The following is a 25,437-nucleotide window of genomic DNA, read 5'->3' on the forward strand; positions in this document are numbered from 1 at the left end:
TGTTAGTATCGCCAAAGATCGTGCTTGCAGTGCTTGCATCGAAGGAAAGCTACATGAGAAGGCTCACCCTCCCACGACTATCATTTACTCGAAGAGGCCTTTGGAGCTCCTTCATTTGAGTCTCTTTGGACCTCCATCCTTTGATAGTCTTCGGGGCAGAAAGTATTGTTTGGTGATTGTGGATGACTATTCAAGATACACTTGGGTATATTTCTTCAAGAGGAAGAGCGAGACCCAACAAACCATCATTGACTTTGCAAATGAAGCTCAACGACAACACAATGCAAAGATCTTGACTATAATAAGTGAAAACGGCTCCGTGTTCAAGAAGTACACCTTGGATGAGTTTTTGAGTGATGAAGGAATCAAGCATCAATATTCCGCACCTTATACCCCTCAACAAAATGGTGTAGCGGAGAGGAAGAACCGGACGTTGATGGATGCGGCAAGGACCATGATGGCGGAGTTCAAGTCTCCCCACAACTTTTGGGCCGAAGCCATCAACACCGCGTGTCATGCATCTAATCGGCTCTACCTCCGCAAAGGCTTGAACAAGACTCCATATGAGATACTCACCGGTAACAAGCCCAACCTCAAGTACTTCCGGGTGTTCGGGTGTAAGTGTTTCATTCTCAAGAAAGGTGTCTGTTTGTCTAAATTTGAGGCTAGAGCTTATGAGGGCATATTTGTTAGTTATGCTGCAAACTCTCATGCTTACCGTGTTCTCAATAAGTCCACGAGACTTATTGAGGAAACTTGTAATGTGGAGTTCGATGAGAATAACGGCTCCCAAGTGGAGCAAAGTGGTACTTGTGATGTAGGTGATGAAATTCCTCCCCAAGCCATAAGAAGAATGGGTGTTGGTCATATCCTACCCATTGAGGAACCCCTTGTGGCTGAAGGAGAAGGACAATGTTCTACTCAAGTGGAACCTTGTGACGCCCCGAGACCGACGCGCCAGGTGTCTTCCAGTTATTCGCTATCTTTGCCATGTCATTTGCTTGCGTGTTGCATCTTGCCATGTCATCATGTGCATTGCATCATCATGTTTTAAAAACTTGCATTCGTCCGGGTTCCCCTAGTTCCGTCCGTTGTCCGTTCTGAGCCCAGACACACTTGCATGCGCCTGCGGCATGTCCAAAATATTATTTTTTAAGTGGCCGCAAAATGTTCTCTGAATGGGTTGAAAGTTGGCATGCGGTGTTGTTATGTTGTCAGCAGGCCGCCTGTCAAGTTTCATCGCATTCGGAGTCCGTTTGACGCCCCAACGGATAACTATAGTGACATTATAGTCGGTCAAATCGTCAGACGTTTTCAGTCTTTGGAAACAGTCGTCGGGTCTATCTCTTCTCTTCTCTCAGCCCAAGGCTTTCTGCACAGGCCACTACCTACCGCCAGCCCCAACCTAACCACTCTCGTCAGTCCGTGGCCCTCCTCGCACGCGCGTTCGAAAGCTATCCCGGACCCGACCCGGGCAGTCGTCACCGTTGGGTCCGGATCATCCCCTAACATCTATAAAACATCTCCGTTTTATTATTTGGACTCCCTAAGCTTTTTATTTCACGATCGTCCGATTCCGATCAGAGGGACCGAGGTAGCCCCTAACCTAATATGTGATGTATATATAGTCCACCCTTAGTCATTTTGGACAAACCCTAAAATCTAGGGACTTTGTCCCGTCTAGCCGCCGCCACCTACCGCATCTTCCTCGGGATCCCCATCACCCCAATCCATGGCCTCCACTATTTTGTTTTCTTTTCCGATCCAATCTCCTCCGCCTCCACTCTCTTCCATCCAGCCGCCCGTCCCCACAACAGAGCAAGCCGCGGCCACTCCTACACAGCCTCATGCACGAGTGCCCAAGCCCTCGATCCAGCCCAGGAGTATGCCGCCGTGGATGCCAGGGACTCACCCGTGCGCCTCCTCCCTCCGTCGCGTCATCAGCCGCACACGAGCTCGATCGGGAGAGGAGCTCCCGATCATGCACGCCTCTGCCTCGTTTCTGACCATCGCCGATGCTGCCGGCGTCCACCACCTGGGGCACCAGCACCCGTGCGCCTCCTCTCTTCCTCCATCCATGGAGACGAGATCCTCGAACCAAGGCCGTGCCCCTGCTTCCTTCCCTCTTCCTCGAGTTCTCTCTCTCTGTCGCTCAATCCCTCTCTGTTGTCTTGTCCCGCAGGACGTCACGGATGCACGAGCTCGGTCCTCGCTCGCTCGCGCCTTCGTCTTCGACCCTCATCGCCTCCGATCAATAGTAGGGAACTAACGCCGCCCCTGAGCTCCACCCATGCCGTCGTTGCCCGGATCGGGCGCCGGCCAGCCGGATCCGCCCCGTCTGTACCTCGCCGGCCATCCCTGGAGCCCGCTGTCGCTCGAGTCCGCCGTTGCATCCTCTTCTTCCCTTGCGCTGCGTCCTCTTCTTCCCCCTGCATCGAGAGGAGTAGAGTGCCGCGCTGCAGTCGTGTTGACCGCAGCCTCCCAAGGCCCATGCCAGATCTGGCCTCTCGAGCCGGCCCACTCCTACACTGAACCGGGCCAAAGCCCATGGGTGAGGCCACCCCCAGCGCCTCCTTTTTTCTGTACGGTTTGGGCCAGGCAGTTTCATCCCGATAAGTTTTTTCCAGGTCTGGATGTTTTGTCTAATATTTTCCAGCGAGCTCTTTTTTGCATAAAACCCCCCAAGCATTATGCATTTCATAACTCACAAACGGTGCATCATATTAAAACAAATTATATATGTAAAATTCTTAGAATTTTGTGTAGATTAACAATATGCAACTTTCATCCATGTTTAAAATGTTTAAAATGTTGTTTGTATAACTTTGCTCCAATGCCATGTTAAAATGTTTTATTTCATAACTAAATAACCGTAGCTCCAAACTTTTTATGTAAATGGGGTAGAAAAATGCCTAGTTTAACATGGTGGCCTTATTTTGCATGTTTAATAACACTAAAATTGTGTATAGGGCAGAACAGTACCAAACCTAAAATTTGCACATGAGGATTTTCCGGACTTGTTGTTCGTTGTTCCAGCCTTATTTAAACTTGCCTAGATAGGTAGTTTTCATATGCTTCACCTCTTGCCATGCTAACCAACATTTAATATTGTTGAGTACATAAACGGGAGAGAACTAAATAAGTTACGTGGTGCTTCATTAATATGCAACTCGTTGCATATTGAGCTCCACTTAATTTGTAGTTTTGTTTGTGCACTTTGCCATGCCATGCCTCATTAAACCGTACATGCATCATACTTTGTTGTTCATCATGCCATGCTTGTGATGGTTGTTTACTATGTTGTTTGCTTCTTTCCAGTGATTGCTTCTTCGGGTTAGTTCCGATAACGTCGCGTTTGTGAGGATCCGTTCGACTACATCCGTTTGTCTTCTTCATGGACTCGTTCTTCTTCCTTGCGGGATCTCAGGCAATATGACCATACCCTCGAAATCACTTATATCTTTGCTTGATAGTTGCTCGCTCTATTTCTATGTCGCAATACCTGCCACTTGTTATATCATGCCTCCCATATTGCCATGTCAAGCCTCTAACCCACCTTGCCTAGCAAACCGTTGTTTGGCTATGTTACCGCTTTGCTCAGCCCCTCTTATAGCGTTGCTAGTTGCAGGTGAAGATTAAGTTTGTTCCATGTTGGAACATGGATATGTTGGGATATCACAATATCTCTTATTTAATTAATGCATCTATATACTTGGTAAAGGGTGGAAGGCTCGGCCTTATGCCTGGTTTTTTGTTCCACTCTTGCCGCCCTAGTTTCCGTCATACCGGTGTTACGTTACTTGATTTTGCGTTCCTTACACGGTTGGGTGTTATGTGGACCCCTTGACAGTTCGCTTTGAATAAAACTCCTCCAGCAAGGCCCAACCTTGGTTTTACCATTTTCCTCACCACATCCTACCTTTTCCCTTGGGAGTCGCGCTCCCGAGGGTCATCTTTATTTTAATCCCCCCTAGGCCAGTGCTTGTCTAAGTGTTGGTCCGAACCAGAGCACCGTGCGGGACCGTCCCTTGGCAACTTGGGTTATGTTGGTACATGTACACTTAGCTTATCCGATGTTGCCCTGAGAACGAGATATGTGCAGCTCCTATCGGGAATTCGGCACATCGGGCGGTCTTGCTGGTCTTGTTTTACCATTGTCAAAATGTCTTGTAACCGGGATTCCGGGACTGATCAGGTCTTCCTGGGAGAAGGAATATCCTTCGTTGACGGTGAGAGCTTGTGATGGGCTAAGTTGGGACACCCCTGCATGGTTTGAACTTTCGAAAGCCATGCCCGCGGTTATGGGCAGATGGGTATTTGTTAATATCCGGTTGTAGAGAACTTGACACTTAACTTAATTAAAATGCATCTACCGCGTGTGTAGCCGTGATGGTCTCTTTCCGGCGGAGTCCGGGAAGTGAACACGGTTCTTGTGTTATGCTTGAACGTAAGTAGTTTCGGGATCACTTCTTGATCATTATTAGCTTCTCGACCATGCTTCGCTTCTCTTCTCGCTCTCTTTTGCGTAAGTTAGCCACCATATATGCTAGTGCTTGCTGCAGCTCCACCTCACTACCCTTTCCTACCTTTAAGCTTAAATAGTCTTGATCTTGAGGGTGTGAGATTGCTGAGTCCTCGTGACTCACAGATACTTCCAAACAGTTGCAGGTGCCAATGATACCAGTGCAGATGACGCAACCCAGCTCAAGTGAGAGCTCGTTGAAGATCTGGATCGTTGTGTTGTTTCGTTTTCCTGTTGATCAGTAGCGGAGCCCGGTTGGGACGATCGGGGATCTAACATTTGGGGTGGTCTTTCTTTATTTTGGTTCCTTAGTCAAACCTTTGATTATACCTTGGATGATGTATGATATATTTTTATGTATTGTGTGAAGTGGCGAGTGTAAGCCAACTCTTTATCCCTTTCTTATTCAGTACATGGGATGTGTAAAGATTACCCCTCTTGTGACATGCCTACCATGCGGTTATGCCTCTAAGTCGTGCTCCGACACATGGGAGATATAGCCGCATCGTGGGTGTTACAAGTTGGTATCAGAGCCTTCCCCGACTTAGGAGCCCCCTGCTTGATCGAATCACTGACGTTGTTGAGTCTAGAAGGAAATATTTTGAGTCTTATAGGATTATATATATCGGAGAGTAGGATTGTTTTTACTCCCCAGTCCCTTCATCGCTCTGGTGAGGCCTCCTGACGTAGAGTTTTGACTCTTCTCTCCTCAAATTTCACGAAGTTTTTTTTACGATCACGCGGGTATCTTGGAATCGTTCCGATATTTTGTGACGAGAACATTGTTCTTGGTGCCTCCTGACATTTAGGGGTTGTGGTAGTGTCCCGGGGGGTTGAGCTCCGAGGTGTTGTCGTCACAATTTTATCGTTGCAGTTCTGGAATACCTGAGTTCGCCGACATTGAAAATCTCTTTTATGCAGCCGTTGGTGAGATAACCTCGACGCCACCTAGTACTGGGGCGGGAGTTTGGGAGTATTGCGATAACTCATATAACGGATGCTTTTCGAAGGTTGAGGTACACGATTTCCGAAGGTTTCTTGGTTATGTGTTGAAGGATGGATACAGCTGGATGTAGAAATTGTTAGTTTGGGTGAGATATTATGCTTCCCCTGTATCCCCAACACCTGATTGCATAACCAAAAAGTTTCGGGAGTTTATAAGTGGGAATTCAAGTATATTGTAGGATATCTTTCCAACAGACACATGATACGATATGAGATCTATCATATGTTTGTTTCCGGTTTATTCTGCAAGCCATTCTTTGTTTTGTTTTGAGTTGTGGTATTCGAGTTGCTTCGAAGTCAAATGTTGATTCCATGTCTCTTCTAAATGGCGTTTTCATATTTCTATGGGAATACTAATCCCTCATGATAATCGATATTGTCATGTTAATCCTTTTCAACCGGCGTGTTTCTCTTCAAGTGGATCCGATCATTTTCAACATCTGCAAGACCCAATCTCAGTTCTCTCAACGTGGTTCGTTTCATCCGTTCCCAAGTTGCTTTTGTTTTTCCCGCCCTCCCACCCTTGTTTCTTCAAGGACTCAGATTTCTTAATCAAGTATCCATCTTATTGATGTGAAGTCTCTTCATTCTTTTCAATCAATGTTCTTACCCGATGTTTCTCATGAAGATGCTCTACTAGTCCATCATTCTTCTTTATTTTATTCTCCGGTGGATTCAAGTCGAGCTTTGTCAATCATGTCCTTTCCTTGTTTCAAATGTTTTCCCATGCGGGTGCACCTCATAATCATTCACCGCTTGCTATTCATTGTTCCGGAGTGCCGAAGATATCTCAGAAGACTTGTGTTCCATTATCAATCCACTCAAGCTAATTCGGGGTTGCTATCTCATTCTAGCCATTTAATTCAACCGGCGCAATCTTCCTTTAAATCGTTCAACGATGTTTCTCTTGAGTGGGCCCTAACCCATGGGTCTTTTCCCAGGATCTTACCTGACTCTTCTTTTCTTTTCCGGAGTTATTTTCAAATTCATTTCAAAGTTTGACGTAAGAATGAATTGTCATCAGTCATATGTCTTTCTCCAAGATCTTTCAAATTCTTTAAATCGTTGGTTCAACCTTTCTATTCTTCATCTCGGAGTGCCTCAAAAATTCAAGGTGGTGTTTCTCATCGCCATTCTCAACATTTGAAGACCGAAGAAGAGTTTTTCCTCCAAATCTTATCCGTTCTCTCAGAGATGCGTAGTTCAAGCTTGATGCCATCCTCTCATAATTGTTTTCGATTATGACAATGTTTTTCATCCTTCCGGAGCAATTCAAGAATATTTTCAGTTTGGTTCTCCGAAGGCCATCATTTCGGGATTGTTCATTCTCATCTTTCAGCTATTGTTCTCCAAATCTTACTGGTGCATCGCTCAAACATCCTCTAATCAGTTCATGATCTCTTTGTTCACTTGTATCTAAATCCTAGCAAGTATCTTCATTTATTTTCCAATTCTTCCCGGTGAATTGCGCCTTTGCTACTTTCATGTTCAATCCTAACGGTGGTTCATTCAAGAGTTTTATTCATTGGTTATCATATCAATTCATTCGTTCTTTCAAATCCTAATGGTGGTTCGTTGAAGTCTTTTCTCAAATTTGCGCTATATCTATCTTAATCCTTTCCACGAGAATAAGTAGTATGCCAAATCCATTGCTTGTCACCAATTTAAATTGGTGAAGGATGCGCATAACATAATTCTTATTATTGTTTCATCCAAGTGATCTAATTTCTTCTTTCCGGAGTTGTTCATCATATCACATTCTCGGTCCGAGATGCTTCATCTTTTCTTTTCCAGAGTGCCAAGTTTTCCGCATTATCTCGTCATGAAGCTCCATCTAACCATTGCAAGGCTTCTCCCGAAGTTCTTTTCAATTTTCCTTCGCTTGATCATTCTTTTGTTACCGGAGTTCTCATGAAGGCTCGACATGGTGGCTCATCAACGATTTCTTCATTCTTCATTCCTTCTTGAGATCCTTTGCAACCCATCAATTCCTTCGAGCATGAGCTCTTCTCAATCCATCATTCTCTTCGTTGGAGTTATCTTGGGTTATATTTCACCTAAAGCTTTCCCTAAGGATTGTTGCTATTTATGGTGCTCATAAATGACCCAAGTTCTTCATTTATCCTTCTGGTGAAATAAGTTTCTCGTCTCCTTGTTCATATCAATCCAATCTATTGTTTTCGTTAGTGGCAGAATTTTGCCTCAATTTTGAGATGTTTTTCGTAAGCCCACTATAAGATTATTCGTTTCGTTGTTGGTTTTTCAACAATTCCGTTTTAACCTTCTTGGAAGGGTGTTTTCCAAGATCAAGTATGGCACAAGTTGCCATTTTCTTCTCCATTCTGGTATTCCAATGATCTATCTTCTATTCTTTCTTCCGGAGGCTTTGTGATGTTGCTCTCTTCACTCTTCATCTCGAATTGTGAGGACCGTGTTCTTTTTGTGCTTGTCCATTTAACCAGAGTGTCATGCCCTCTTTTGAAGTTCTTCCCATTCTGTCAAGTTTTTCTTGCCTCCCTTCTCAGTCGGAGTGCTGCCCAAATTATATCATTCTTTTTCCTTCTCTATCTTGTTTTAAACGGAGTGTTGTGTCTATTATTCCTCTTCTAACCGGACTCTGATCCAAGTGCTTTCATTTTGCCAAGCTCATATTCTTCACCTTCCATTTCTAACCGGAGTGTTGTCGTAATTGATCTTTATCGTTCCTTGTACATCTCGTTTCAACCAGAGTGGTTGCATGTACTCCTTGTCCATTGCAACCCTTTTCTTATGTCTTTCAACCTACAAGGTTTCCGTAATATTCCTTGCTCTCCTTTTCTAACGGAGTGTTTTCAACTTTGTTCATCTTCGTTGTTTTCTTCTTTAAAGTTGTTCAACCTCTAAGGTTATTTGGTTTCACTCTTTTGTCAAGAAACAACTTTGTTTTACCTATTCCTCTTCCGCTTTCTCTCCAGTGCCATCCTAGATCTCGGGACGAGATCCTCTCATAGTGGTGGAGTGTTGTGACGCCCCGAGACCGATGCGCCAGGTTTCTTCCAGTTATTTGCTGTCTTTGCCATGTCATTTGCTTGCGTGTTGCATCTTGTCATGTCATCATGTGCATTGCATCATCATGTTTTAAAAACTTGCATTTGTCCGGGTTCCCCCAGTTCCGTCAGTTGTCCGTTCTGAGCCCAGACACACTTGCACACGCCCGCGGCACGTCCGAAATATTATTTTGTAAGTGGCTGGAAAATGTTCTCTGAATGGGTTGAAAGTTGGCATGCGGTGTTGTTATGTTGTCAGTAGGCCGCCTGTCAAGTTTCATCGCATTAGGAGTCCGTTTGACGCCCCAACGGATAACTATAGCGACATTACAGTCGGTCAATTCGTCGGACATTTTCGGTCTTCGGAAACAGTCGTCGGGTCTCTCTCTTCTCTTCTCTCAGCCCAAGGCTTTCTGCACAACCAACTACCTACCACCAGGCCCAACCTAACCTCTCTCGTCAGCCCGCGGCCCTCCTCGCGCGCGCGTCCGAAAGTTGTCCCGGACCCGACCCGGGCAGTCGTCACCGTTGGGTCTGGATCATCCCCTAAACATCTATAAAACATCTCTGTTTTATTATTTGGACTCCCTAAGCTTTTTATTTCGCTCCCGTCCGATTCCGATCAGAGGGACCGAGGTAGCCCCTAACCTAATCTGTGATGTATATATAGTCCACCCTTAGTCATTTTGGACAAACCCTAAAATCTAGGGGCTTTGTACCGTCGAGCCGCTGCCACTTACCGCATCTTCCTTGGGATCCCCATCGCCCCAATCCAGCACCTCCACTATTTTGTTTTCTTTTCCGATCCAATCTCCTCCGCCTCCACTCTCTTCCATCCAGCCGCCCATCCCCGCAACAGAGCAAGCCGCGGCCACTCCTACACAGCCTCATGCACGAGTGCCCAAGCCCTCGATCCAGCCCAGGAGTATGCCGCCGTGGATGCCAGGGACTCACCCGTGCGCCTCCTCCCTCCGTCGCGTCATCAGCCGCACACGAGCTCGATCGGGAGAGGAGCTCCCGATCATGCGCGTCTCTGCCTCGTTTCTGACCATCGCCGATGCTGCCGGCGTCTACCACCCGGGGCACTAGCACCCGTGCGCCTCCTCACTTCCTCCATCCATGGAGACGAGCTCCTCGAACCAAGGTCGTGCCCCTGCTTCCTTCCCTCTTCCTCGAGTTCTCTCTCTCTTTGTCACTCAATCCCTCTCTGTTGTCTTGTCCTGCAGGACGTCACGGATGCACGACCTCGGTCCTCGCTCGCTCGCGCTTCGTCTTCGACCCTCGTCGCCTCCGACCAATAGCAGGGAACTGACGCCGCCCCTGAGCTCCACCCGCGCCGTCGTTTCCCAGATCCGGCGCCGGCCAACCGACTCCGCCCCATCTGTACCTCGTCGGCCTTCCCTGGAGCCCGCTGCTGCTCGAGTCCGCCGCTGCATCCTCTTCTTCCCCTGCGCTGCATCCTCTTCTTCCCCCTGCATCGAGAGGAGCAGAGTGCCGTGCTGCAGACACGTTGACCGCAGCCTCCCAAGGCCCATGCCAAATCCAGCCTCTCGAGCTGGCCCACTCCTACACTGAACCGGGCCAAAGCCCATGGGTGAGGCCACCCCCAGCGCCTCCTTTTTCTGTACGGTTTGGGCCAGGCAGTTTTGGTCCGATAAGTTTTTTCCTGGTCTGGATGTTTTGTCTAATATTTTCCAGCGAGCGCTGTTTTGCAGAAAACCCCCCAAGCATTATGCATTTCGTAACTCACAAATGGTGCATCATATTAAAACAAATTATATATGTAAAATGCTTAGAATTTTGTGTAGATTAACAATATGCAAATTTCATCCATGTTTAAAATGTTGTTTGTATAAATTTGCTCCAATGCCATGTTAAAATGTTTTATTTCATAACTAAATAACCGTAGCTCCAAATTTTTTATGTAAATGGGGTAGAAAAATGCCTAGTTTAACATGGTGGCTTTATTTTGCATGTTTAATAACTCTAAAATTGTGTATAGGGCAGAACAGTACCAAACCTAAAATATGCACATGAGGAGTTTCAGACTTGTTGTTTGTTGTTCCGGCCTTATTTAAACTTGCCTAGACAGGTAGTTTTCATATGCTTCACCTCTTGCCATGCTAACCAACATTTAATATTGTTGAGTACATAAACGGGAGAGAACTAAACAAGTCATGTGGTGCCTCGTCAATATGCAACTCGTTGCATATTGAGCTTCACTTAATTTGTAGTTTTGTTTGTGCACTTTGCCATGCCATGCCTCATTAAACCGGACATGCATCATACTTGGTTGTGATGGTTGTTTAATATGTTGTTTGCTTCTTTCTGGTGATTGCTTCTTCGGGTTAGTTCCGATAACATCGTGTTTGTGAGGATCCGTTTGACTACGTCCGTTTGTCTTCTTCATGGACTCGTTCTTCTTCCTTGCGGGATCTCAGGCAAGATGACCATACCCTCGAAATCACTTATATATTTGCTTGATAGTTGCTCGCTCGATTGCTATGCCGCAATACCTACCACTTGCTATATCATGCCTCCCGTATTGCCATGTCAAGCCTCTAACCCACCTTTCCTAGCAAACCGTTGTTTGGCTATGTTACCGCTTTTCTCAGCCCCTCTTATAGCTTTGCTAGTTGCAAGTGAAGATTAAGTTTGTTCCATGTTGGAACATGGATATGTTGGGATATCACAATATCTCTTATTTAATTAATGCATCTATATACTTGGTAAAGGGTGGAAGTGTAACATCCCAAAATTCTAAATTTTGGAATGTTATAATAATTAGATAGATTTGGTTGATGGTTTGATTGATTGTCTGAAAGTGAGTGAATTCAAAACTTTTTGAAAGTTAAAAGAGAGGGAATAAAAGGACTTTCCCAAACTTTCATATTTGCTTTTTGATCTCCGTGAATTCAAATTCTTTTCATCACAAAACCCTGGAGAGAAGATGACATGACTTCTTCCATTTATTTAAATGAAATGGGGTGTTTGAAAATATTTGAATTTCATTTGGAAAATATTTCCAATTCTGCAACTTTATGCAACTCAATGATTTTCACGAGCGAAGATAAAATGACTTCTTCAAATTACATGAAATATGAGTTGGGAGTTCAAAGAATTAAATTCAAAGTTCATTTGAATTTATTTTCAATTTGGAGATATTTGAGTTTTATTCAAATTATTTTTCTCCAAAAATAAAATATATGGAAAATAGGGTAACATGATTCCCTACAACAGAAAATTGGAGAGAAATTAATTTGAAATCATTTTGGTATTTTTAAAATGATTTTATTGAGTTTTTATTAGACCAGTAGCACTCTTTCAATTATTTGAATTTTTCTGGATTTTATTTGACTTTACAAAAATGTTCAGGTCGTAGAAAATCTTTTTCTGAAGATTTCGATATATTATATGTCTATATAATATTTTATTTTTGTTTGTTTTTATTTGTTTTGATTGTCTGGAAAATGTAAAAAAAAAGAAAAAAAATTCCCCTCGCCGACTGGGCCGGCCCAGCTCCCAGGCCAGGCCACGGCCCAGCCCACGCCACCGCCAGCCCCGAGCTCCCGAGCGGGAGATCGGCTGCCGCACGCCTCCCGAGCGCCGACCTCGACGACCGTGACCACCCCGGCCTCTCCTTGGCCCCTTCCCCAAGGTCGCCGCCCCTTCTTATAAATCCGCCGCCGCCCTCTCTCTCCTGCAGCCGCCGCCTGCCCTCCCGCATCCCGAGCCGCCGCCACAGATCGCCGCCGCTAGCTGCTGCCTCCGCGCCGCTGCTCTGCCGCGTCGCCGACCGCCGCCCGCGCCGCATCGCCGTGCCCCGCGCCGCCTCAGCCGTGCGCCTTGCCATCTTCCCAGACGACTGGAGCCGCCCGCCGGAGCCCCGTGCCGCCTCGCCGGAGCTCGCCGGTCCGATCTGCCGCTGCCGCCGACCGCTGCCGGTTTTCGGTGAAAAACCGATCGAACCGGTATAACCGCCGCCCGGTTTTCTCGGTTTTCCTTTTAGTTCGATTTTCTGAAAAAAAAACCCTAGGTTTGTTTTTTTTGGTTTATTACTTAACGAACGTTTTCTGTTTAGTTAGTTTAGTGAACGTTTTCTTTCTGTAGATCTGTTTAGCGAACGTTCGTTCGGTAGCGTTTCTCTTTTTCTTTTTATTTTTAAATTTCGGCCAGGGACCCATCCGTGAAGATTTTATTTACAGATTAGTCCCTGATTTTCAAATGACTATAACTTTTTACTCGTTAGTCCAAATCCAACGAAACAAACGCCCACTTCTTCATTATGAACCCCTCTATCCATTAATCCAACTCAAACATGTTTTGAAAGTTTTAAAATTTGAATTAGACCAGATTTGAATTCAAACTTCGTTTGATCATAACTTGAGTTTCGTAACTCCGTTTGAGTTGATTCTTTTTGCAAATCGAAGCTCTTGACCTAAACTTTCTGATAAGGCCAAATTCACATAATTTTGGTACTGTTAGAAATTGTTTTACGTTGCAAGAGTTATTTTCTTGGTTTTGATGTTTTCCGAATCGTCTTCTTTGTTCTTTCTGATCTTTTGAGTGATTGCTCATGTGTGGTTACTATTGCTTGCTTACGATAGATTGACCGGAGTGTGACGAGTAGAACTATCAAGAGTTATGAGTGCGAATCATCTTCATCAACATTGCAGGCAAGTTCACACCTTGATCATACCTCTTTCATACCCAGTTTTTGTTGCATTAGATCAAACCTCAAACATTGCATGATTAGGATCTAATTAAATTGGGGGTATTGGGAAGTAGTTGATGAGGTAGGAACCTATTGCCCTGCATTCAAACCTTGGGAGTTACTTTTATGTTATGCTTACATGGCCATGCTATGCTCGTAGACGTGGATTGGGTTTTGAGAGTATCCATGACAGATGTGAGATTGTTAATTAATGGTTTACTTAAGGTGGCAACTTAAACACACATCTGGGTGGATTGAGGCACCTGAGTAATCCAGGACTTGCCTGTTTTCTTTTGGACCGCCACCCAGGCTCAAAGGGATATGAGATTTTTCAAACTCGAAACTTCCGTGTGCAGCCACAAGCCATTATGGGCTCTGGCATAGTTGATTAAGTCGTGCGAACTCTTACAGGGTAGACTAGCAGATGTAGGGGAAAGTAGGTGTACCGGTCTATCCATCGTAAGGTGCTAGCGCTTCTGAAAGACTGTGTCTCGGTCATCCATTTCTCAAACACCATGTAGTGCGAGAAATCCAACGGAGGCGATCGAGTCTTGTGGGGAAAAGTGCGCAAACCTCTGCAGAGTGTATAAACTAATCATGATTAGCCGTATCCCCGGTTATGGACATCTTGAGTATCTAGTTCTTGGATTATCCTATGATCTCATCACGTTACTTTAAATGAATATTGTTGGGTTTTAATGATGATGCTTAATTGGGATTGAGAATGCTGTCAACCATTCTCAATGTTCAACAACCACCATGATAGTTAATTAAAATGTATTCCTTTGCAGTAGGGAAAAATTGGCTTTTCGCAAAAACCTTATAACCATAGAGCTTTTCCACCAGCCAAATATGCATGTAGTGATAGCCTTTATTCATCATTCTCTATGGTGTGAATTTGCCAGTACATTCAATGTACTGACCCTCTGTGGCTGCAACGTCTCATGTTGCAGGATTATCTTACGACGAGTAAGTGATACGTTAGGGTTACGATTTCTACACTCAACTTTGCCGTTGGTGTTGATGGGAATCCACAACCTTGTTACTTCTGCTATTTTGGATTTGAGGTAATAGTATTTACGTTACTTTTACATGTGATTTACCTCTGTTATAAATCCTCAAGTACTGTGTGTGTCAGCATACCGATCCAGGGATGACACTTAAGCACAGAGACTTGACCCATTCGGGTCGGGTCGCTACAGGAAGGCTCGGCCTTATGCCTGGTGTTTTGTTCCACTCTTGCCGCCCTAGTTTCCGCCATACCGGTGTTATGTTCCTTGATTTTGCGTTCCTTACACGGTTGGGTGTTATGGGGACCCCTTGACAGTTTGCTTTGAATAAAACTCCTCCAGCAAGGCCCAACCTTGGTTTTACCATTTGCCTCACCACCACCTACCTTTTCCCTTGGGAGTCACGCTCCCGAGGGTCATCTTTATTTTAACCCCCCCTCGGGCCAGTGCTTGTCTAGGTGTTGGTCCGAAACAGAGCACCGTGCGGGACCGTCCCTTAGCAACTTGGGTTATGTTGCTACCTGTTGATGACCCACAAGTATAGGGGATCTATAGTAGTCCTTTCGATAAGTAAGAGTGTCGAACCCAACGAGGAGCAGAAGGAAATGAGAAGCAGTTTCCAGCAAGGTATTCTCTACAAGTACTGAAATAAGTGGTAACAGATAGTTTTGTGATAGGATAATTTGTAACGAGCAACAAGTAACAAAACTAAATAAAGTGCAGCAAGGTGGCCCAATCCTTTTGTAGCAAAGGACAAGCTTGTACAAACTCTAATATGATGTAAACCGCTCCCGAGGACACATGGGAATATCGTCAAGCTAGTTTTCATCACGCTCATATGATTCGCGTTCGGTACTTTGATAATTTGGTATGTGGGTGGACCAGTGCTTGGGTGATGCCCATACTTGGACAAGCATCCCACTTATGATTAACCTCTATTGCAAGCATCTGCAAATACAACAAAAGTATTAAGGTAAACCTAACCATAGCATGAAACATATGGATCCAAATCAGCCCCTTACGAAGCAACGCATAAACTAGGGTTTAAGCTTCTCTCACTCTAGCAACCCATCATCTACTTATTACTTCCCAATGCCTTCCTCTAGGCCCAAACAATGGTGAAGTGTCATGTAGTCGACGTTCACATAACACCACTAGAGGAGAGACAACATACATCTCATCAAAATATTGAACGAATACCAAATTCACATGACTACTAATAGCAAGACTTCTCCCATGTCCTCAGGAACAAAAGTAACTACTCACAAAGCATAAACATGTTCATAATCAGAGGGGTATTAATGTGCATATAGGATCTGAACATATGATCTTCCACCAATTAAACCAACTAGCATCAACTACAAGGAGTAATTAACACTACGAGCAACCTACTAGCACCAATCCCGACCTTAGAGACAAGAATTGGATACAAGAGATGAACTAGGGTTTTGAGATGAGATGGTGCTGATGAAGATGTTGATAGAGATTGCCCTATCCCGATGAGAGGAGCGTTGGTGATGATGATGGCGATGATTTCCCCCTTCGGGAGGGAAGTTTCCCCGACAGAACAGCCCCTCCAGAACCCTAGATTGGCTCGGCCAATGTTCCGCCTCGTGGCGGCAGAGTTTCGTCCGAGAAGATGGCTTATGATTTTTTTCCCATCGAAAGAGTCCATATAGCATAAGATGGTCACCGAAGGGCCACCAGGGGGCCCACAAGGTAGGGGGCGCGCCCCCCACCCTCGTGGGTAGGGTGTGCTCCCCCTGGTGAAGTTCTTGCACTCAATGTTTTTATATATTTGAAAAACATCATCCGTGAAGTTTCAGGACTTTTGGATCTGTGCAGAATAGGTCTCCAATATTTGCTCCTTTTCCAGCCTGAATCCCAGCTGCTGACATTCTCCCTCTTTATGTAAACCTTGTAAAATAAGAGAGAATAGGCATAAGTATTGTGACATAATGTGTAATAACAACCCATAATGCAATAAATATTGATATAAAATCATGATGCAAAATGGACGTATCAACTCCCCCAAGCTTAGACCTCGCTTTTCCTCAAGCGAAAAGCCGAAATCGAAAAATATATCCACATGTTTAGAGATGAAGGTGTCGATAAAAATAAAATACGGACATGAGGGCATCATGATCATTCTTAGAGCAGCAACTTATATAATTCTTGTCATATGATATCTTATGCTAGAATAATAATTCAATCACAATATCAAGTATGAATCGTAAACTTTATTGAAAACTAACAAACTATAATCTCAGTCATTGAAGCAATGGCAATTTATCATAACATAGGAAAGAGTCAATGTATAAGAGCTTTTCAGCAAGTCCACATATTCAACTATCATATAGTCTTTCATAATTGCTGACACTCACGCAATACTTATGGGTATGGAGTTTTAATCAGACACAGAGAAAGATAGGGGCTTATAGTTTTGCCTCCCAACGTTTTACCTCAAGGGTAATGTCAACAGTAATAGTTCATGAAAACCCACATCCAATTAGCCATATTTACCAAGATCTTTCCAACATATTGTGCTTGCCAAGGGATGAAATGTAAAAAGGAAGGGTGAAGATCACCTTGACTCTTTTGCAATATAGGAGATGAAAGTAAAAGATAGGCCCTTCACAGAGGGAAGCAGAGGTTGTCATGCGCTTTTATGGTTGGATGCACAAAATCCTAATGCGAAAGAACGTCACTTTATATTGCCACTTGTGATATGGACCTTTATTATGCAGTCTGTCGCTTTTATTACTTCCATGTCACACGATTGTATATAGCTTATTTCTACCACACCAATCAATCATACATATTTAGAGAGCAATTTTTATTGCTTGCTATGACAACTTACTTGACGGTTCTTACTCAATCCATAGGTAGGTATGGTGGACTCTCATGGCAAAACTGGTTTAAGGGTATTTGGAAGCACAAGTAGTATCTCTACTTGGTGCAATGAATTTGGCTAGCATGAGGGAGAAAGGCAAGCTCAACATGTTGGAGGATCCAAGACAATATAATTTATCTCAGATGTAAGAAAGCATAACCCATTACGTTGTCTTCCTTGTCCAATGTCAACTCTTTAGCATGTCATATTTTAATGAGTGCTCACAATCATAAAAGATGTCCAAGATAGTATATTTATATGTGAAGACCTCTCTTTCTTTATTACTTCCTATTAATTGCAATGATGACCAAAACAATGTTTGTCAACTCTCAATAACTTTTATTCATCATACACTTTCGATGTGAGCTCATTACTCTCCATAAGAGTCACATGATCTTTTTGTTCCTTTTTATTTCTTTCTCTTTTCCTTTATTCACTTAGGATCATGGCAAAATAATCAAGCCCTTGACTCAACACTAATCTTTATTATATAGCTCACGGACTCGATTACATAGAAGGATAATAAAGCAAAACTCACAACTAGATCATACTAAGAACTTTTATTCTACTAGATCAAGATATTACCAAAAGGATCGAACTAAGAAAAACAGTAAAGATAAAAGTGATGGTGATACGATACCGGGGCACTCCCCCAAGCTTGGCAGTTGCCAAGTCGAGTGCCCATACCAGATACTCAATTCTTCTTTGTTGGAGAAGAAGGTGGAGTTGTTGATGATGGATAGTCGCACATCGAGCGTAGGAGGTCTTCTAGCTTGCGGATAATGCCCTTGAGTGCGATGATATGCTCCTTCAACAAAATATTTTCACGTGTGAGATACTTATTTTGTATATGAGCCAACTCAATCATCTTGAAAGCTTCGATTTCTATTGGAGTAATAAGATTGTGATCCAATTGAAGGGTGTTCACTACTGCTGGAACTTGGTCCTCCATGGCCTTCTTGATCCCTTCATCCTTGTTGATCTCCATAGGTTCTTCTCTCTTCAGCTCTATCTTCATTAGCCAAGCATCATTTCCCTCATGGTTGGAGGAGGAGGGAGACGACATTGTGCCTGACCTTGAGAACACTGACAGAAAACAGCTCGAAACAAAGACAGGAGATTTTTGCGTGATACGGGAGTCAAAACCCCCGGGAGATTATATAATGAATTTTTACCGACCAAAATGTGTGTCCTATAAGAAAACGGAGTTCGGAGAGCACACGAGGTGCCCACGAGGTAGGGGGCGCGCCATGGGGGTAGGGCGCTCCCTCCACCCTCGTGGGGCCCTCGTGTCCTTTCCGGACTGCTGCTTATTTTTCCATTTTTCTAAATATTCCAAAACGGAGAAATATTGCCTTAAAACTGTTTTGGAGTCGGTTTACTTACCGTACCACATACATATTCCTTTTCGGAGTGTGAAACGTTCCGGAAAGTGTCCTTTATGTACTCCTCCGGGGTTACGGTTTCAATAACATTGGTTTCAACATTTATGGGACTACCTAAGATATAATGTTTGATTCTTTTACGGTTCACCACCATCGGATTTGTGCCTTCGAAGTTGTTGATTTTTATGGCACCAGAATGGTAAACCTCCTCGATAACGTAAGGACCCTCCCATTTAGAGAGAAGTATTCCTGCAAAAAATCTTAAACGAGAATTGTATAGCAATACATAATCACCTACATTAAACTCACGCTTTTGTATTCTTTTATCATGCCACCTTTTAACTTTTTCTTTAAACAACTTGGCATTTTCGTAGGCCTGGATTCTCCATTCATCAAGTGAGCTAATATAAAATAACCTCGTCTCACCGGCAAGTTTAAAATCATAATTAAGTTCTTTAATAGCCCAATAAGCCTTGTGTTCTAGTTCGAGAGGTAAGTGGCATGCTTTTCCATAGACCATTTTATACGGAGACATACCCATAGGATTTTTATATGCAGTTCTATAGGCCCATAATGCATCATCTAGTTTCTTGGACCAATTCTTTCTAGACCTATTAACAGTCTTTTGCAAAATTAATTTGAGTTCTCTATTGCTCAATTCTACTTGATCACTAGACTGAGGGTGATAAGGAGATGCAATTCTATGATTAACATCATATTTAGCAAGCATTTTACAGAAAGCACCATGAATAAAATGTGAACCACCATCAGTCATTAAATATCTAGGGACTCCGAACCTTGGAAAGATAACTTCTTTAAGCATTTTAATAGAAGAGTTATGATCAGCACTACTAGTTAGAATAGCTTCTACCCACTTAGTAACATAATCAACAGCAACTAAAATATGTGTATAACCATTAGAGGAAGGAAAAGGTCCCATATAGTGAAAGCCCCAAACATCAAATGGTTCAATAACAAGTGAACAATTCATAGGCATTTCTTGACGTCTACTAATATTACCAATTCTTTGACATTCATCACAAGATAAGACAAACTTACGGGCATCCTTGAAGAGAGTAGGCCAATAAAAACCAGATTGCAGTACCTTATGTCTAGTCCTATCTCCAGCATGGTGTCCTCCATAAGCTTCGGAGTGACACTTGCGTAGGATTTGTTCCTGTTCATGCTCAGGTACACAACGTCTAACAACACCAACTACTCCTTCCTTATAAAGATGTGGGTCATCCCAAAAGTAATGCCTCAAATCATAAAAGAACTTTTTCTTTTGCTGGTATGTGGAACTAGGTGGTATAAACTTAGCAACTATGTAATTATCATAATCAACATACCATGGAGCAGTATGAGAAGTATTTATGACTTTTAATTGCTCATCAGGAAAGCTATCATCAATAGGTAGTGGGTCATCAAGCACATTTTCTAACCTAGACAAGTTGTCTGCAACGGGGTTCTCAGCTCCTTTTCTATCAACAATGTGTAAATCAAATTCTTGTAGCAAGAGAACCCATCTAATAAGTCTTGGTTTAGCATCTTTCTTTTCCATAAGATATTTAATAGCAGCATGATCAGTGTGAATAGTTACTTTAGAATCAACAATATAAGGTCTAAACTTATCATAGGCAAATGCAACTGCTAAGAATTCTTTTTCAGTAGTAGCATAATTTCTTTGAGCATTGTCTAGAGTTTTACTAGCATATTGAATAACATTTAGTTTCTTATCAACTCTTTGTCCTAGAACAGCACCTACAGCATAATCACTAGCATCACACATAATTTCAAAGGGTAAATTCCAATCAGGTGGCTGAACAATAGGTGCAGAGATCAATGCTTTCTTAAGTATTTCAAATGCTTCTACACAATCATCATCAAAGACAAATGGTATATCTTTTTGTAATAAGCTAGTCAGAGGCCGAGAGATTTTTGAGAAGTCCTTAATGAACCTCCTATAAAAACTGGCATGACCAAGGAAACTTCTTATACCTTTGATGTCCTTGGGACATGGCATCTTTTCAATAGCATCAACCTTAGCTTTATCAACTTCAATACCTCTTTCTGAAACTTTATGCCCCAAGACAATACCTTCATTAACCATAAAGTGGCACTTTTCCCAATTCAAGACAAGATTAATTTCTTCACATCTCTGCAAAACTCGATCAAGGTTGCTCAATCAATCATCAAAAGAAGATCCATCAACGGAAAATTCATCCATGAAAACCTCACAAATCTTTTCACAGAAGTCAGAGAATATATCCATCATGCATCTTTGAAAGGTAGCAAGAGCATTACATAAACCAAAAGGCATACGTCTATAAGCAAAAGTACCAAAAGGGCATGTAAAAGTAGTCTTTGATTGATCCTTGGCTGACACAGGTATTCGAGAGAAACCAGAATAACCATCTAGAAAGCAAATGTGTATCTTTAGACAATATTTCTAGCATTTGATCGATAAAAGGTAAGGGGTAATGATCTTTTTAGTAGCCTTATTTAATTTGCAGAAATAAATTACCATCCTATAACCAGTAATAATTCTTTGAGGAATCAATTCATCTTTATCATTAGGAACAATAGTAATACCTCCCTTCTTAGGGACACAATGGACAGGACTTACCCACTTACTATCAGCAACGGGATAAATTATACCGTCCTCGAGGAGCTTTAGTATCTCCTTTCTTACCACTTCTTTCATTTTAGGATTCAGACGGCGTTGATGATCACGAATTGGTTTAGCATCTTCTTCCAAATTAATTTTATGTTGACATAGAGTGGGACTAATGCCCTTAAGATCATCAAGAGTATACCCAATAGCAGCACGGTGCTTCTTCAGAGTTTTTAATAATCTCTCTTCTTCGTATTCTGAAAGGGTAACACTAATAATAACAGGGTATATCTTTTTCTCATCAAGATAAGCATATTTAAGAGTATCAGGTAACAGTTTAAGCTCAAACACGGGATCACCCTTGGGTGGAGGAGGATCCCCTAGGATTTCAACAGGTAAATTATTTTTCAGAATAGGTTCCTGTTTAAAGAATACTTCATCTAATTCCCTTCTTTCATTCATAAACATATCATTTTCATGGTCTAGCAAATATTGTTCTAAAGGATCACTAGGAGGTACGACAATAGAAGCAAGACCAATAATTTCATCCTTACTAGGTAATTCTTCTTCACGGTGTTGTCTACCAAATTTAGAAAAATTAAATTCATGAGTCATATCATCTAAACCGACAGTAACAACATCCCTTTTGCAGTCTATGGTAGCATTAACAGTATTTAAGAAGGGTCTACCAAATATAATGGGACAAAAACTATCTTGTGGGGAACCAAGGACAAGAAAATCAGCAGGATATTTAGTTTTCCCACACAAGACTTCAACATCTCTAACAATTCCCATTGGTGAAATAGTATCTCTATTAGCAAGTTTAATTGTGACATCAATATCTTCTAACTCAGCGGGTGCAATGTCATGCATAATTTCTTTGTATAAGTCAGTAGGTATTGCACTAGCACTAGCACCCATATCACACAAGCCATGATAACAATGATCTCCTATTTTAAAAGAAATAACAGGCATGCCTACCACAGGTCTAGGTTTATCTGTATCACGGGGTTTAGCAATTCTAGCAGTTTCATTACAAAAATAAATAACATGCCCATCTATATTATCAGACAAGAGATCTTTAACAATAGCAATATTTTTTTTGAAGGGAACAATAGAAATATTAGGTTCAACTTTAACTTGCTCAGGAGGTGTATATGTTCTAATATTGCTTTTACGAACCACAGTTGAAGCTTTAGCATGATCCTTTATCCTAACAGGGAAAGGCGGTTTCTCAGCATAAGAAGTAGGAACAATAGGATCATTATAAGTAATAGTATTTTCTTCAACTTTAATAGGTGCAGCTACTTTTACTTCTATGGGAGGATGATATTTAAACCACTTCTCCTTGGGGAGATCAACATAAGCAGCAAAAGATTCATAGAAAGAAGCTACTATCTCAGAGTCAAGTCCATATTTAGTGCTAAATTTACGAAAAATATCGGTATCCATAAAAGATTCAACACAATCAAAACTAGGTGTCATACCTGACTCCTTACCATTATCGAGGCCCCAATCTTTGGAGTTGCGTTTAATTATTTCCAATAAATCCCATTTGAATTCAATAGTCTTCATCACAAAAGAGCCCGCACAAGAAGTATCAAGCATGGTGCGATTGTTACCAGAAAGTCGAGCATAAAAATTTTGAATAATCATTTCTCTTGAGAGCTCATGATTGGAGCATGAATATAACATTGATTTAAGCCTCCCCCAAGCTTGAGCGATGCTTTCTCCTTCGCGAGGCCAAAAATTATATGTATAATTGCGATCACGATGAACAAGATGCATAGGATAAATTTTTTGATGAAATTCCAATTTCAATCGTTTGTAGTTCCAAGACTCCATATCATCACATAGCCTATACAATGTCGATGTATCTCCCCTCAAACATAAAGGGAAGACCTTCTTCTTAACAACATCTCCGGGTACACCTGCAAGCTTAAATAATCCACAAACTTCATCCACATATATTAGATGCTCATCAGGATGTTTTGTTCCATCTCCTAAAAAAGGATTAGCTAGCAGTTTTTCTACCATACCCAAAGGAATTTCAAAGCAAGCATTTTCATTTTCAGTAGGTTCAGTAGGTTGAGGAGCAACTCTTTGCTCTACTGGTCGGGGTGAAGATACCCCGAACAAGCCCCTCAGAGGATTACTTTCCATAGTAACAAGTGACAGTAAATTTCAGCACACTATATAAATTTTTCCTTACCAAATTCCACCTACCTAAGGCGCTTCACTCCCTGGCAACGGCACCAGAAAAGAGTCTTGATGACCCACAAGTATAGGGGATCTATCATAGTCCTTTCGATAAGTAAGAGTGTCAAACCCAACTCGGAGTAGAAGGAAATGATAAGCGGTTTCCAGCAAGGTATTCTCTGCAAGTACTGAAATAAGTGGTAACAGATAGTTTTGTGATAGGATAATTTGTAACGAGCAACAAGTAACAAAAGTAAATAAAGTGCAGCAAGGTGGCCCAATCCTTTTGTAGCAAAGGACAAGCCTGTACAAACTCTAATATGATGTAAAGCGCTGCCAAGGACACATGGGAATATCGTCAAGCTAGTTTTCATCACGCTCATATGATTCGCGTTCGGTACTTTGATAATTTGGTATGTGGGTGGACCGGTGCTTGGGTGATGCCCATACTTGGACAAGCATCCCACTTATGATTAACCTCTATTGCAAGCATCCGCAAATACAACAAAAGTATTAAGGTAAACCTAACCATAGCATGAAACATATGGATCCAAATCAGCCACTTACGAAGCAACGCATAAACTAGGGTTGTATTCCTTCCTCACTTTGACCGCGGGCTAGGGTTTCCCCTCCACCCGTTCGTCTGTGGCATCATGTATTATTATGGGATCGATCTTCACGATTTGTCCCCTAATTCCTTCCTCAACATATCAACATTCATTGTTGTGTGCAAGGCTTTTCTCCGTATTTCGCCGCACTTCGGTTTATGGATGAAGGTTTTTAATGTGAAGCCCAAGGTGGTGGGCGGCGAGCACGCCGAGTGCGGGGGCGCTATGGTGAGCAAGATGCCCAACATCGTATGGCCAACGGGAACCTTTAATGATTCTGTCAAGGAGTGACAACAGCAGTGGTTTTACATCACTGAGCTGTGCGGCAAGGAATGGGCCGCCTCTCCCAAGTTTTGATACGGCGCCCCTCTGCGGCTTACATCCTGGGTCAAGAAAGGCCTAGACTGGTCCTCGTCCGACAAACTGTAGGTGCTTCAGATGCGCGTTAAAGATCTGGGAGATAAGAACATTGAACTTGTCAACATAGTCCAGGTGATGTTAGTCCGCCGGATACTGCCTTGTCAACACCGGACTTGCAATCTATGGGATTTCGATCCGGCCAGGCACCAAACTTTGTGAAGGTTCTTTGGCTCCTCGCACGAGGACATTTGGAAGGTGCTTTTCAAGTCTAGCAAATCATGGCCGGACTCCGCCGAAGACCTCAGGTACCAACTATCCTGCCCTGCAAGTTCGGTGAGTTTATCAAACTTTTCTATCCACGTGACCCAAAGGAAGCGCTTAACGCATGTTTATTCAACTCCCCCAGAGCTGGACGAAGAAGGCGGAGCGGATCCATTGTTTGGCCCCGTTGCCCGAAGACTCGGCCATCCCACTTCTGACGAAGATGTTGGACCCGGTGCCCTACAAGGTGCCAAAGAAGATGGCCGAAAAGGAGGCCAAAAAAACCAGGGGCGGCCTTCGTCGTCGCGGCACTTCGGACACAATACCCAAAGGCTCTGATGACCATTCCACCTCCGAAGAGGATAAAAAGGAGGAGGAAGATGAATCCCTTGCGGGGGGAAGGAGGAAGAGGACGACCTCCGCACCCTGGGAGGCCGAACTGCCCAAAAGGGGAAGGGCTTCTCTTCCAGAGGAGTCTACTGCCACCGCTGACAGCGGTCCGGCATGGGATCCCAGGGCCTAGCCCTTGGTGAACTCGGAAGTATATAAAATCCGAGTACGTTTAAGCATCCGGACTCATCTTCGCTTAGTATTTTAACCTTAAGCCATATTTTTTGGTAGTCCGGTGAGGTCCCGTACCAAACAATCCTCATCAGAGGACCTGCTGAGCTCAAATGCTATGGAGAGCGGGACGCCCCCAAAGGCCCCTTCCTCCAACCAGGTGCATAACACCGATGCTTCGTCCCAGAAGGACCCCGGCCAAGGAGGAAATGAAGAAACCATGAAGGTGTCGCCTGGAGGTCAAACCGTAGGGGCCGGACACGTGGGGGAAAAGATTCC

Source organism: Triticum urartu, chromosome 5A, assembly GCF_056163025.1.
Source record: "Triticum urartu cultivar PI428250 chromosome 5A, HENAU_Tu73, whole genome shotgun sequence".
Classification (NCBI taxonomy): Eukaryota; Viridiplantae; Streptophyta; class Magnoliopsida; order Poales; family Poaceae; genus Triticum; species Triticum urartu.